The sequence below is a fragment of the Diadema setosum genome, chromosome 10 (assembly GCF_964275005.1).
Source record: "Diadema setosum chromosome 10, eeDiaSeto1, whole genome shotgun sequence".
Lineage (NCBI taxonomy): Eukaryota > Metazoa > Echinodermata > Echinoidea > Diadematoida > Diadematidae > Diadema > Diadema setosum.
Window position 1 is genome coordinate 5,967,114 of NC_092694.1, and position 14,400 is coordinate 5,981,513.

Consider the following 14,400-nt stretch of genomic DNA (forward strand, 5'->3'; position numbering starts at 1 on the left):
GTACCAAACTTTTGATACTTGTGTATAAGTTTTTAATCATATGCTGCATTTCACCTATATTCCATGTGAGTGCATAGACGTTCACACGTATAAGTCATGTAGGCAAATCGTAACAATTTTCTCGATTTTTGTGTTTCCAGTTTTTGTTTATAATCTTATTTCTTTCTATTTTTGTTTTTGCTGAGGGAAAGAACAAAATATATTTTCATATGATTGAAGCCAAGACAGTGCATTTCATGAGATGATGTAAGCTGATGACTGTTCAGCTGTAATAATGACGGGTTAAAGCTAGAGTGGGTGTTTGCCTTCGTAGTGATTAAATGTGAGCCATATATTATGAGATGTATATGTATTGATGATGATTCTGAATTTTTTGGTGTACCGAAGTTAAAAAGCTATCTCCCGGAATGTGATAAAACGAAAAATAAAAAAGAACATAATCGCAAGCTTGTCATGATTATATACTTCGGTGGTAGAATCTACTGAGTTGCTTTGATACAGGGGGAAATACATTTTATATGTTTTTCCGCTTGATGTCTCTTGTGAACCACGGCAGTGTGTGCCGTGTTCATGTGTGTGATTTATAGACTCAAGAGATTGATCGCAGGAGGAGTTAAGTCCATTCTCGTTGATGTGAGATATTTGCGATTGTTGCTGAAAGAAAGAAAAAAAATGAAAATATGGGACATTCTTACTTATAACTTCATTTCATTTCATTTATTTCCACATTAAAAACAACAATCATTACATTTCAAATCATAATATAAACACATTCATTGTCGGGGACCAATTAAAGCCTTTCAGGCTTGTTGGGAATAGGCCCCAAAGTGAATACAAGACTTTCTCAACTTACAATATATAGGTACAAAATATAGAGAACACAAATGGTACACAATCAGAGCAGGCTGAAGAAGGCAAAAGAAAAGAGTAAAATACTGGCAGAATATACAAAACTATGTTGCTATTCAATACTTCGAGAATATCCCATGTTAAATAACAAGTGAGGTATCACTGGGAAGATTTTGATTGGCTCTATCTGATGGTGGAATTATTTTGGATTTTTACAGATGGCGCTTAGCCCCATTGGCGACCAAACTCTTCATTTGAAAATTTCGTTTGCAGATCCATGATATGTGTATATATGTGTATGTGTGTGCGTGCGTGTACGTAAGAGTCACGTATTATTTTCTTGCAGGGTACACAAAGAGAAGAATATGATAAGATCACCTTTACCTTCTAATGCTTGTGGGGTATTAAATACAATAGCTGAAATAGGTAAATGCAGATTCAAATAAATCAATCTAGGAATCCTATGTATTATACGGTGTCCATAAAGGCCATCGCACACTATACGACGTTCGGTCGCATGACTATAAGCGACTTGAGGTCTGAAATAAACATGCGAGTTTATTATGAGGCTAATGTAATTTATGTCGGATCCAAAGTCTGTCAGTTGTGTGACCGAATGTTGTATAGTCTCTGTGTGCGACGGCCTTAAGTGTGTGGTGTCTTTGTGTGTGTTTGTGTGTGTTTATAAAGGGCTGTATAATGTACACGAGATCCATGTACATGTATTAATTGTGTAATCACTGGCATTGTCGGTTATGAGATTTGATGAAGAACAAATTCTAGACAAGATCCCTGGCAGGATTCGAATTTTGAACCTTGTGAATGAGACTCCAGAATCTGTAGGGCCTATATTATATATCAATACTGGACGACCACAATCTATCTTGTGACCGTGACATTTCTGCCCTACTTTGGTAAAAGGAAGCAAGTGACATCGAGTACAAATGCTGCAAATGAAGAAAATAATGTTTTTGGGTAGGCCCTTCAACATGGACATTTGTGATGACAAATACTGTCGGTATTCGTGCAAGTCATATGGTGATGCATTTGTGACAATTCGAAGAATTTTGATATTTCCATAGAAACTCATTATTATTTAACTTGCTTCCTTTTGCCAAAGTATTATAGATTTGTAGCTAACATTAAAAAAAAAAAGTTGACAAAAGGAAGCAAGTGACAATCATATCATCTAAGGATGTCACTTGCTTCCTTTTGCCGAAGTATTTTAGGTTGTTCGCAAATATAAATGATTTGGCAAAAGGAAGCAAGTGACAAGAGGTTGTAATTTGCTTCCTTTTGCCAAAGTATTTCAGATCTTTAGCAAACATGAAAAATCTGGCAAAAGGAAGCAAGTGACAATCTTAGCATGAGAATGTTACTTACTTCCTTCTGCCAATTTTTTTTTCATGCAATTTTGTGCACTTGCTTCCTTTTGCCACCCGAATATCTCAGAAATGGACCAACATTGTAACTTTTGGATTTTTCAGTTAAATAGAGCATGCCTCAAATATGTCATATCAATAAAAAAAAAGTTAATATCCATAAAAATGTCACTTGCTTCCTTTTGCCAAAGTAGGGCAGATTTGCCATACCGTGTTGCACGTGGATGGGGTGACAATATAGAGAAACCATAGAATGATACTTCCATAATATTCATGTTCCATGCTCCTTCGTTGCATTCTGAGCTATGCCTTTAAACATAGCTGTATTCATAATAGCTTGGACACAAAGAGTTTTTACTTCGCCATCTGTGCAGTTATAAACATCTCCTTTCTGGTCCTGATTATGAAGCACAGATTTGCATATTTCCTAAGCTAAATCAATTACAAGACAAGATGGCGTTAATGTAATGAGTAACCACTACACGACAAAGAAAAAAAAAATGAAATCAATAAAGTGCCCGGTTATCGCAAAGCTCATAAATTGATTTCCTAAAATGCCAATCGTAATTTATTCATACGTACATTTAAAAAAAAAAAAAAACCCGACTTTAGTTTTTCTGACTTGATTCATAAGTTTGTTCATTCCTAAACAAATTATTCACTTATGTAGAGCAGGTATAGGCAAAATGGTCTCTCAATTAATACTTTGAGAGCATTCTCTCACTGCTGTGAGTCGACTGAATACACTTACAAACTTTTCTTTCTATTGATATAATCGCGAATATCAAGATATCATAGTGACCACTTTGAATCTGCCAGGTGAACGTACTGACAACCACAATTTACATGGTTTGTCTAAGTAAATTTAGAAACCAACATACCTCTTACCACAGGCGACTTTTTTTTTTCTTAAAGATTCAGGACAATTATCATTTGACATATTAAAACTACTCGACTTCAATTATCCGGCCCTCTCGCATCCGGACTTCGAGCAGTGAAGAAAAAAATATTTTCAGACTCAACTTAGATTTTTACAAAGTTCATACAATATACCTACGAGTTTCCGTACGGGGTATGAATTTTACAGAAAAAAAAATATTTTCATTCCATGATTATAATTCTATTATTAATCAGGCTAGAATAAATCACTACCTAAGTAGGTACTACTGGCTATATGCAACTGGGTCGGCAGCATACTTGTAGTCATGTGAAACATTTCTTTTTCTCCCATATTCGGCCAAATCGCTTAAATATCCGGATGGGAGCCGACCCTTTGATACATGATTCAGCAAATTGGCAACACTCTACAATTACGTGACGTTAAATCAAAAGGTTCCTCTCCTCATCACCTCTTCTGCGTGTACCAAATGAAATAATTCCCATTACAGTTTCGTGGCAGTGCGTTGCAACAGTCCAGTTCAACAAATACCTTTAAAAGCCCCCCCCCCCCCCCTCCTCCCTCCTCCCCCAAGATTAATCAATTCCGATGAGTATCAAACAATGACGTCAACGTTCAGCATACATGCCACGAGTTCTTTCCAGATAACATCCCGGTGCCATGATTGGATACTTGTTGCATGGTAGATTGAATCTTTTGATTACCACGTGATCAGCGTTGATGACTTTCGTGGAATGTCATCAGTTGATGGTCCATTAAATGTGTAGTCTTCAATCAAGTCACTCAAGGGGCTCAGTTCCTTACTGAGGTCAAGTTTGTTCCGTATAGTATTAAAATGAGACCATAATGAATATCATCCCATAGCATGATAACACTGATATAACTTTTGCAAGCACTCAAAAATGTAATAAGAAAAATTAATCGCCATCTTTATCTTTTATTTGCTTTTCATTCTCTCTCTCTCTGTCTCTCTCTCTCTCTCTCTCTCTCTCTCTCTATATATATATATATATATGAAGAGTTTATTCGCAAAAACCGATAAGTCAATTTTTGAAGATTTTGAAGTACAGTCTCTGTCATAAAATACAAAATGATATCTAGATATACTAGATATTAAGGTATATTTTTTGATCTTATGGTCAAAAGAAGGAAAAATTTCCTTATTATTCTCTTTATTTTTCTTGACCTTAAATCGCATATATCTCTATTTGGCAAATATGGACTTATCGGTTTTTGCGAACAAACTCTTCATATATATATGTGTGTGTGTGTGTGTGTGTGTGTGTGTGTGTATTACGCAAGTGAGGTACCAATTTAACATCTACGGTAGATATTACATTACTGAGATAAACAGCACGATTTTGCATTGGGTTCGAATCCCTTTGGGCGTTGTGTAATCATCCATGATAAAATAACAACAAAAAGACACAACAGGCTGTTTTCCCATTGGCCCAAAAGACAGCGTTATTTTCATTTGTAGGTATAATTTCATTGAGCTATAGTACCCGTGTGTGTTCGAAACATAAAGTATAATTAATTAAGGATAAGTAATGCCTTTCCACTTTTTCTTGTATGTAAAGAGGGTAATTAAAGAAAAAGTTGGGTTGGGAAGAAGATATTGAGATGTAATAGAGCGAGGAATGGAAAAAAAGGTTGATGCGGAGAAAACGGATGATTAAAGGACTTCGAAGGCAGGCTAAATGCAAGCTGGGGCAGGGAGATCACTTATCTTCGTTATCTTATTCACCAAATTTCAGCCACACAATGGCCATTAGCTGTCAGTTCTCATCGAAGAAGGATCGACATCACGGTAAAACTCTCGATGACCAATCCACTTTCCTCATCGCGCTCAATTAACCTCTTCAGCTTGACTTGGCCCATGAAGTGGTCTTTTCTGTCAGCCTCAAGTAAAGGAGCAAATTTACTCACTTTCGGGGGGGGGGGGGAGTGGTTTGATGTGATCTCCTGCAAGATGCACGTTTTCTTTGAAAGTCAATTTTTCAAACTTTGATTATCTTTTTTAAATCGTTTTTTAATGTGCTTGGAGGCATGTTTTATGCTAATCGACAATTTGGTTAGAGTTCATTCATTCTCTCATTCAGTCATTTCTTCTGTCCATGCCCAACAAACAAATATATAATTATTTAACAGAAATTGAATATGTAAATTTCATCACGATACATGATAAAGGATAGCTTTACAGAATATTTTTAACAATACGGAAATGCTGGAAATAGTGAGGAAGTGCTAAAATGCAATGCTTGTAGGGTGCATCCCCCATACGTAATATAACAAATTACATGATTGATATACTGTAAAACATTAAAAAAACGGAAATACAAAAAAAAAAAACCCGAAACTAAGACGTGTAAGATAGGGAAACCTAACTAACCCGAAACAAAGACCCAGGACAAATCCCTACACTAAGTCACTGTCATGCAGGAAGAGAAATGAGAGAGAGAGAGGGAGAGAGAGAGAGAGAGAGAGAGGGAGTGTGTAAGCAAACTGTAAAAGAAAGAAACTTATTACATGGTGTGAACAGAAAATATTTTTTTTTAGAGATAGAAGTCTATAATAAGAGAGTTAATGGAGCCGCTCAGCAGTGATTGCTTGATTTTAAGAGAGCAAATTCGTGGAAACGAACTTGGATGACGTGTCTTCCCAAAACATATCTTGAAACAGCAAAAAGAAAGCAGGTCTTCTTGGGGCAGTCTTGGTTTGAGGTATTCTGAAAAAAGAGTGTTATACTCAAATTGCAGAGTAAACGACGGCTTGACATCTTAAAAAACAGACAGGGGCGGAGTGTGCCTTTATAATCATAATGTGCATTTACTTGTGTCATAATTTAGATGGTGCTTGCAATATAATATCAATATGGCAGGCACTTTTGTATGTGAGGTTGCTGAGTGGTGCATGTTTAATTTACCGTATACATATTCCGTGGAGTTTTTCCACATAATTATGTCTTGTGAAATGTCGTCATCAGTTGACTCGTCAAGAGGGAAACTAATTCTGATGTCTTTTTTTTATACAAGTTAATCAATGACTCCACATGTGCTTAGAAACATGCTTAAGAAAGTGATACAAGGATGCTTAGCATATGTTTGAAACCTCTCGTAAACTAAAAGCAATATGTGTTATTAGCGTTTCAGTTATCATGCGAGCAGATTGAAAAAGATGAAATGAAATAAATGATTATATCTTTTATCTTTTTATCTTTTGAGCTAAGTTCATATTGTAAAGTGAGAATTTCACTTTCTAACTTTCCTTTATGTGATTGAAAAGAAAAATGTTGTCATTTCGTTATGTTCAGCTGATGTTTGAGGGGGGGGGGGTTGGCAAATTGAATGAATGCACTGCCCGCACTCACTCACTGTTGCCTGTTTTAAAAGTGCTTATCCGAGATAAAATACAACTACATAAATTAAATTCACCTCTACAGAAACATATTTTAGAGTTGATGTTACCCAGACATAAACACAACGTAAATCTGCGGGCCTCCCCTCCGTCCGTCGCTTGTCATCGTAGCTCTAATGAGGAACTAACGATGTTGCACATGCGCTAGACTGAAAAACTAAACACGTACAGTATGTTAGCCATGCAAGCGACATCCATGGTATCCAAATGTACCATTTAGATGCAGAACTTCAACTTATTTACAATTATTATGGTCCAGTTAAAGATGCACATAATTGTACAACAAAACATGGGGGGGCTTTTATAGTAAACACGTCTTTAGTAGTGTTTAGCTTGATCAAGTATTGTGTCAATTATAGAGTGAAGTCGTGCCTACAATTCGTGTGGTTTTCATCAGAACCAACCTAAAACATGTAAAATAAGTAAGTTATATTTAACAAACTAATGATATCAGTGATAACTAAATAAACAACTTGGCAGACGTGATGACTTCATAAGCTTGAAGGTCTCCGATTGGTCTGCAAGAGTTTAGTCTTACTTACAATGAAATGTATAGTTCCTATAGCTACTTGATTAATGTGGCCCTTTAGTAACCTAATTTCTTTTAAAGGGAAATAGTTGCCGTTTGTTAAACATAGACCTAAAACGTGATTTTTAATGAAATTTGTCTTCTTAATTTGCATTTGTTTGTGGTAAATTCTTATTTTCTTACTTGAAGTCGGATTTACATAAACATTTTACTACATTCGCTTCTTAAATTACTCTCTTTTTATTAAAGTAAGCGTACAAATGGTTTGATATTGCTGTAATTTTGTTCACTTTTCTGTTCTTTTTGTTGTCAATTTCTTATTCAACCTAGCAAAATAACGAAGCGTTTAAATTTTATAAAGCTTTTATAATTTTCAAGTCTAGGTGACAAGGTGCATGTATCTCGATTTGAGTAATGCAGTCTTGAAACTTCGTATATTTAAGTATAATTGGGATTGAATGAATGCGACAAGGGGATGTTTCCCGCCGGTATTCCTGATGCATGCAACTAAAGTTCATGCTACGGCTTAAAGGTACCATTTTACCAATGGGAGCAGTGATCACAAAAAAAAAAAAAAAAAATGTTTGAGTTATCACATTTGATGCACATGTATGTGTAAGTCAGTTGTATCACAAAACATCCTACCATATAAATATCGTAATAAAACCTTTAATGTAAGGAGACATCACTTTCTTTCAACAAGCCATAAGTGTATAGACGGCTTGTTATAGAAATAGTTTTGTCATATCTTTTGTTCACATTCTGTATACCTAACAATTCTTATTATTGATCATACTGGTTGTTTCCATCATTGACTTACATTTTGTTATAGAACTATTTTGAAGCACTAAAGCTGGGTTCCTGTTTCATCTGAAATGGTAAATAATGTCTTTAGTTGCAAGAAGGGGAACGCATGAACTACGTCGAGTTTGTTGACCCCAGTATTCCAGACAGGGAAGTGTTACCAGGGAGTTGGTCCACCGTCCTGGTGTTACTGATTAATGTAGATCTCATAACTGAAGATGAAGGATGGACCAGCCTCCGTTGGGACCGAGTGGTTCTATAGTGACAGACGAGAAGAATATCACCCGAGTGTGATAGGGTGAGGAGGTTACCGCACAAGACGTCACCCCAACCAACAGCCCGGCTTATAGGAGATGGAAAAGAAAAAGAGGAACGAGGTGAATGAGAGGAGAATGGGCGTACACTGACAACATTCCCATACATGACTATCGTGAATGGTTGACTGTCGTTCATGTTGGCTTGAACAATTCCACTCCCATCCCCATCCCCCTCTGCCCCCCCCCCCCCCCCATCCATCTGTCCAGGAACCGCTTCTGGCATGCACTCATATAATGATAGCTGCAAAGTCGCTGCTCCATTTGAACATTATGCAATATCAACCCCGTCCTCTAGGATGCGGGTTATTATGGCGCTGGCGCACGGATCATACCAAGCGCTCGAGAAGACGCCTACTTCAGAGTTGCCTAGTTACCGCGACGAGGATCTATTTTAGTTATTTTGAAAAGGTTGTTGTTTCAAGATAATGCTATGCATCCTTCATCTTGTCGCTTTCGTCAAGTACCCGAGAGAGGAACGCCTGAGAAAGTTCGTCATTAAGTTCGTCCAGGAAAAGACGCTCACGGTAAGTCGAGATTGCTAGAGAGAGGTGAGACTTGAAAGAAGGGTGAGGTTGATTTATTAATTACATTGTTACGTAATTCATTACTTGACAATTGAAAATATATGACTATTACCGATTTAGATTCCTTTTGACTGAAAATAGATCGGGGGAAAAAAAAAGAAAACTAACAGTAGATATGAATGACCCCACCATCATGCAACTAATGCTGGTAATAAAGTTATTGAGATTTCTATTGCCAACAAAATCTTATAGAGATCAGTTTTCCTTTTCTTCCTTCTAAGGAAGGGGATAGGTACAGAGGAAAGGCTACAGTTTGTGGAATGCTACTCTTCAAAGATACGTTTATGTAATGAAGAGATATGGGCTCAGCAGCTTAGGCTTGTTTGGATTAGGATCACAGGGAGTGTGTGGGCACGCTACCGGTTGTAACAAAACTGTGTGTGTCCCTCCGCGATTCTCTTCTGTGGGATGATACCGGTAGCTAAGTGCGGTCCATTGTGTGCGAGACCACAGTACAGATTTCATGTTTGTTTTCGGCACCTGACACAATATAGTAGACTGTAACAACGCGTTTGCGTTCCTGAGAGGTGATTTCCCTTTACTTTGTTCGTACTCACTTTGCTTTGTTCGTATTTGAGTTGATGTGTGTGAGACATGGGCCTAGTGTGTCCCTTTCTACCTGTTCAAGACTTTATGTTGGTCCTTATAATTGCGCCAGCGATTTCGGGCAGTGTGTACAATGCCATAGAGGTTTTCTTTTCCAGCGACTCGGTACTCACACTACGCACAAAGGAGCTTGACTCTCCTATAGTTTATGGTATCATAGTAGGCTTTCGGGCTTCTTATTGAGCTCGAATGTGTTTTGCCTTTCTGTTTGTTGGTTAAATTGCTTGTTTGTTTGTTTTCTTTCTTTGCTCAAATTACATTTGCTCTTTATTGGAAAATAATGTGTCCATCAACAATATAGTTATTTTTTTTTGCCATAGTTTTTATGCATATGGTGTAGCATGTCATTAGAAGTAAACGCAAGGTCAAGATTTTAAATAACAGCGGATTTCATTTCCAAACGTCATGCACGGTAACACAGGGATTTGAATACAATAGGGAGGTAACTGATTTGTTATTATTATTATTATTATTATTATTATTATTATTATTATTATTATTATTATTATTATTATTATTATTATTATTGTCAATATGATGATAATGATGATTATTGTTATTATTATTTTTATTTTCATTATTATCATTGTTATTATTATTATCATCATTATCATTATTATCATTATCATTATCATTATCATAATAAAAGGGATGTTCTGAGTTCGTGAAAATGGGTTCTGGCAGTTAATGAAAAGAGCATTCACGAGCTAGCTGTGATGATGAAATCTTTTAAGGCTTCTGGGTAGAACGTTTGGTGGTGAAATGGTGCACCACGTATTCTTTCTACGGTATACCCTGGAAAGAATACGTGGTGCACCGTTAAGTTTTCCACCACACAATCCCTGTGATGAGCACAGACCGGCTTTGTACAGAGTGAGAAAGTGCGGGGTGCGGAGAGAAAGACGTGTGCTAATGTGTGGTCTTTGTGTATATGCCGGCATGAGCGTAGACAAGATCCATAGATTCCGCCATAAAGTTGGATACTGCGGATGAATAAAAATATCTGTACAGTTATTGAAACTACATTCCTGATAAAGGGAAAAAATAGCTAAACATGTGCTGCCAAGTTTAAATACGTGTATACGAGATCCATATTTCATCCAAAGTTGGATATTGCAGATGAATAAAAATATCTATACATACTTATTGAAACTACATTCTTGACAAAGGGACAAAATAGCTAAACATGTTCTGCCAAGTTGCCAGTGGTTATATATCGCGCTATTGACTAAAATATTGTGTCTGAAAGATATTTTTTTTCGATTGCAAGTGATATGCCTTGCTCAGTTTATAGACAATAACATGTTTGTTTAATAAGTTTGATTTATTAATTAACTTTGGATTATAACGTTGGTTATTAAAAAGATTTAGTTCACCGAAGAAGCTTAGGTTCAGATAATGATTATATTGTACAATAATGATTTGTGCCTATTATTGCTGTACGGTGGGTAATGCCATGGAAACAAAATAATTATATGTTTAGCAGGGACTAATCTATTTGCAAGTAACCCATAGCATAAGAATGGGGTATGACGTGTATTAGACACGTGAGCAATTATTATAAAATATTCTGGCAGGCCGCGGGTACATCTGTTTGATATCCTATGGAAAAAAGTAGAGCTAAAGATGCAGGCGGATCTGTCTTATCCGACCGACTTCGATATCATTTTCTCGTCATTCCTTCCTCTACGGTGAGTTTGTCCATCAATTAATTTGATTCTAGTCAGTCAGCAGTAATAATATATGTCAGATCGGAGTGCGCACGTAAGCTGCCATTAGCGGCGCCAATCCAAACAGACGAGCGGGAAAATAAACAAATACTTCCCGGACGACGGTGTGTAGGATGTTGCATGCCAGACGAGAAAATCAATGAAAGAACTTCTTTGGATTATCTTCTTTTTTTTTTATCTGTCTCCATACTTTTGACTACGTATTTTACCCTACCTAACCCATAATTCCATTTTCCTCTTCACACCTTTTCCCTTATTTTCCTGTATTGCTGTTGGATAGTATTGGTAAGCAAGCTAGTGTAGATTCCGTTGTTAAATGTTTCCATCTTCATGGATAACAATTACTTCATCAAATAATTATATGACCAAGAGTAACAACAGCATAATACATGCCCGTAGTTTCCTATCATATCAGCTTAAATGTATGATTATTTGTTTTTCTTGCTGCAACTTTAATGGTGGTTTCCTTTTTTTTTTCTTCCCGCCACAACTGTTGCGGGCATTATATTTTATTTTGTTTGAGCGGCATGTATACAGAACATTCGCACTCTGCCTTATAAACGAAGCATGATTGTTGTTAATCTCAAATCTCAAAGCACATTATGTTGCTGGCACCGTTAGTAATGACAAAAAGACGATATACGGGAGAAAGCTTCGGCTCTTTTCTCTCCCTCATTTTCTTGTTCTTCTTCTTCCTCATTCATTTTTTTTCTTCTTCTTTTCTTCTCTGTCCTAATTTTTCTTCGTTCTGTTCTTCTTTCATTTTCTTTGTCTCCTCTTCTTCTCCTCCTCCTCCTTGTTGTTCTTCTTCTTTTTTCTTCTTCTCCTTTTTCGTCATCTTCTTCTTTTTCATCATCATCAGCATCATCATCTTCTTCTTCTTCCACTACTACTACTACTTCTTCTTCTTCTTCTTCTTCTTCTTCTTCTTCTTCTTCTTCTTCTTCTTCTTCTTCTTCTCTTTCTTCTATCCCGTAAATAGTCACAGACAGTTATATGGCGCCAAAGAATAAAAAACATGTCAATCAGCTTTCTCCATGCCTCTTTCTTTCTTTCTTTTTTTTTTAAGTTAAACATTGTTGCCTTTACACCTCTTTTTTCTGCTCTCCCCTTCTGCCGGAAATTACCTGGTACCTTAATGAATTACCCCGTCCTATATGTTCCACAGCATCCCTCCTGAGAGCATGGATTGCCGAGTCAGTTGGAAAGTTTCTCATCTGTGTGTGCTGATATGTTCACATGATCTTTGTCTTTCGGCGACAGGACGTCACCATGATTAATTCTTTCTCCATTAATTTTTCCTTTGTTTCTGCTGCACTACATGAGGTGAATGAAGAAAAATTATAAAATTCAACAAAAATAAATCTCAAATTCAACTCTTTGCCAATGCTCATAGATTAGGAAGTCCATACAATAATGTCTTTTCCATTTTACTGTGTTTTAACCAATCACGATGTAGTTCATACATTCTATTTGCATTCGTCCTGTGGATTTTTTTTTTCTTCTGCATCCATCGAGCTACTTTTGTGTCAACACAGCTGATATCTTTCTTTTTCGTTGAAGTTTCGAAGAAGTGTCACCAAAACAGTAAGCGGACCATACAAGGAACAATGTGGTGTCAATGGGGAAGCTACCAGGGTGTCCAGTACTAGTATACTCCAGAAGACGTGTCCAGATTTAATGCAAGCAACGTCAGTCAACGGTCACCCACAGCAACACAACAGCTTACACAAGGGATGCCCGAATCAACAACCCCCATCCCACCAACAAAAATGAACAACAACGACAAAATCAATACACAATGCAGCCAACAATGGTCTCTTACTCTTTTTTCGTAATGCTCGTGCAATTAGCAACAGGTGAACTTGCATATACTTGAAGTTGTAGGTCCATATTACAGTTTACTCGCGGAGTATACTCGAAATTTGAAAGCACGTCTTATTACGTCATTGTTCAGTCCCAGTCCCGTCATTATAATTTGCGTTCGGTCAAATACTCCTGGACGTGGCGCTAATTCCTCCACTCCTACCAATCTCTACCACCTACCCCCCCCCCCCCCCGGTAATCGAGTCTCTCTCGGCATGTGTGTGTAGGGCGAGAGGCCATTCAGCGAGAAGAGCGCACCACCACATCACATCACACCGGGGTCGTCCCACCAAAGTATACAGCGACAAGCACGGCTCGTTTATACACAGGGGAGCTATTCATACGAGCGTATAGACTCTCGACGTTGCACTGAATGTGAGAGGAACAATTATTCTATCACTCCTCCGTTTCCTGTTCTATAGCCGGGTAATACACCATGACACACTTGACAAGATAAAAAGGAATCCTCCTCTGAAGATCAATTCATTTAAAATTCACTTATTAGTTGAAAGGGAAGAATTTCTGCGTAATATCGGTAAGTCCATCCATACATCATACATCATTACGATAACGGCATTTGCATTTCTATTTGTCACTTTACTGATTTGTGATATATATATATATATATATATATATATATATATATATATATATATGAAGGGTTTGTTCGCAAAAACCGGTAAGTCCATATTTGCCAAATGGAGATATTTGCGATTAAAGGTCAAGAAAAATATAGAGAATAATAAGAAAATTTTTGCTTCTTTTGACCATAACTTCAAAAACGTACCTTTATATGTAGTGACCAATATATCATTTAAAAGGTATTTTGTACTTTATAACAGAGATCGTACTTCAAAATCGCCAAAAATGGACTTATCGGTTTTTGCAAACAAACTCTTCATATATATATATATATATAAACATGTTGAGATTTCACGTATTGGCTCCACGAAGAAATGAAGAAACAAACGGGATATATATATATATATATATATATATATATATATATATACATATATATATGTGTGTGTGTGTGTGTGTGTGTGTGTGTGTGTGTGTGTGTGTGTGTGTGTGTGTGTGTGTGAGTGTGTGTGTGTGTGTGTGTCAGTGGGTGGGTATGTTAATGTATTGTATAATGTGTGATCGTGGTAAACTTGCGGTATGGATTGTATGGATATAAATACATTCCTGATGAGAACCTTGACGCTATTTTGTTCGTATTCTGCACCACGGAAACAATAACTAACAAAAAGGTACATGTAGAACTTTGACCTAGTTCAGCTCTATTTCAAAAAGGTCGCAAGTTGAGATTGAATGGGCTTGTTCCTCAACATTTAACAAACCGAGTGCCCGCATATCTTTCATTTTAGTGTGGATCAGATTAATACAAACGTGCTTAAAGAGATATATTTTATATG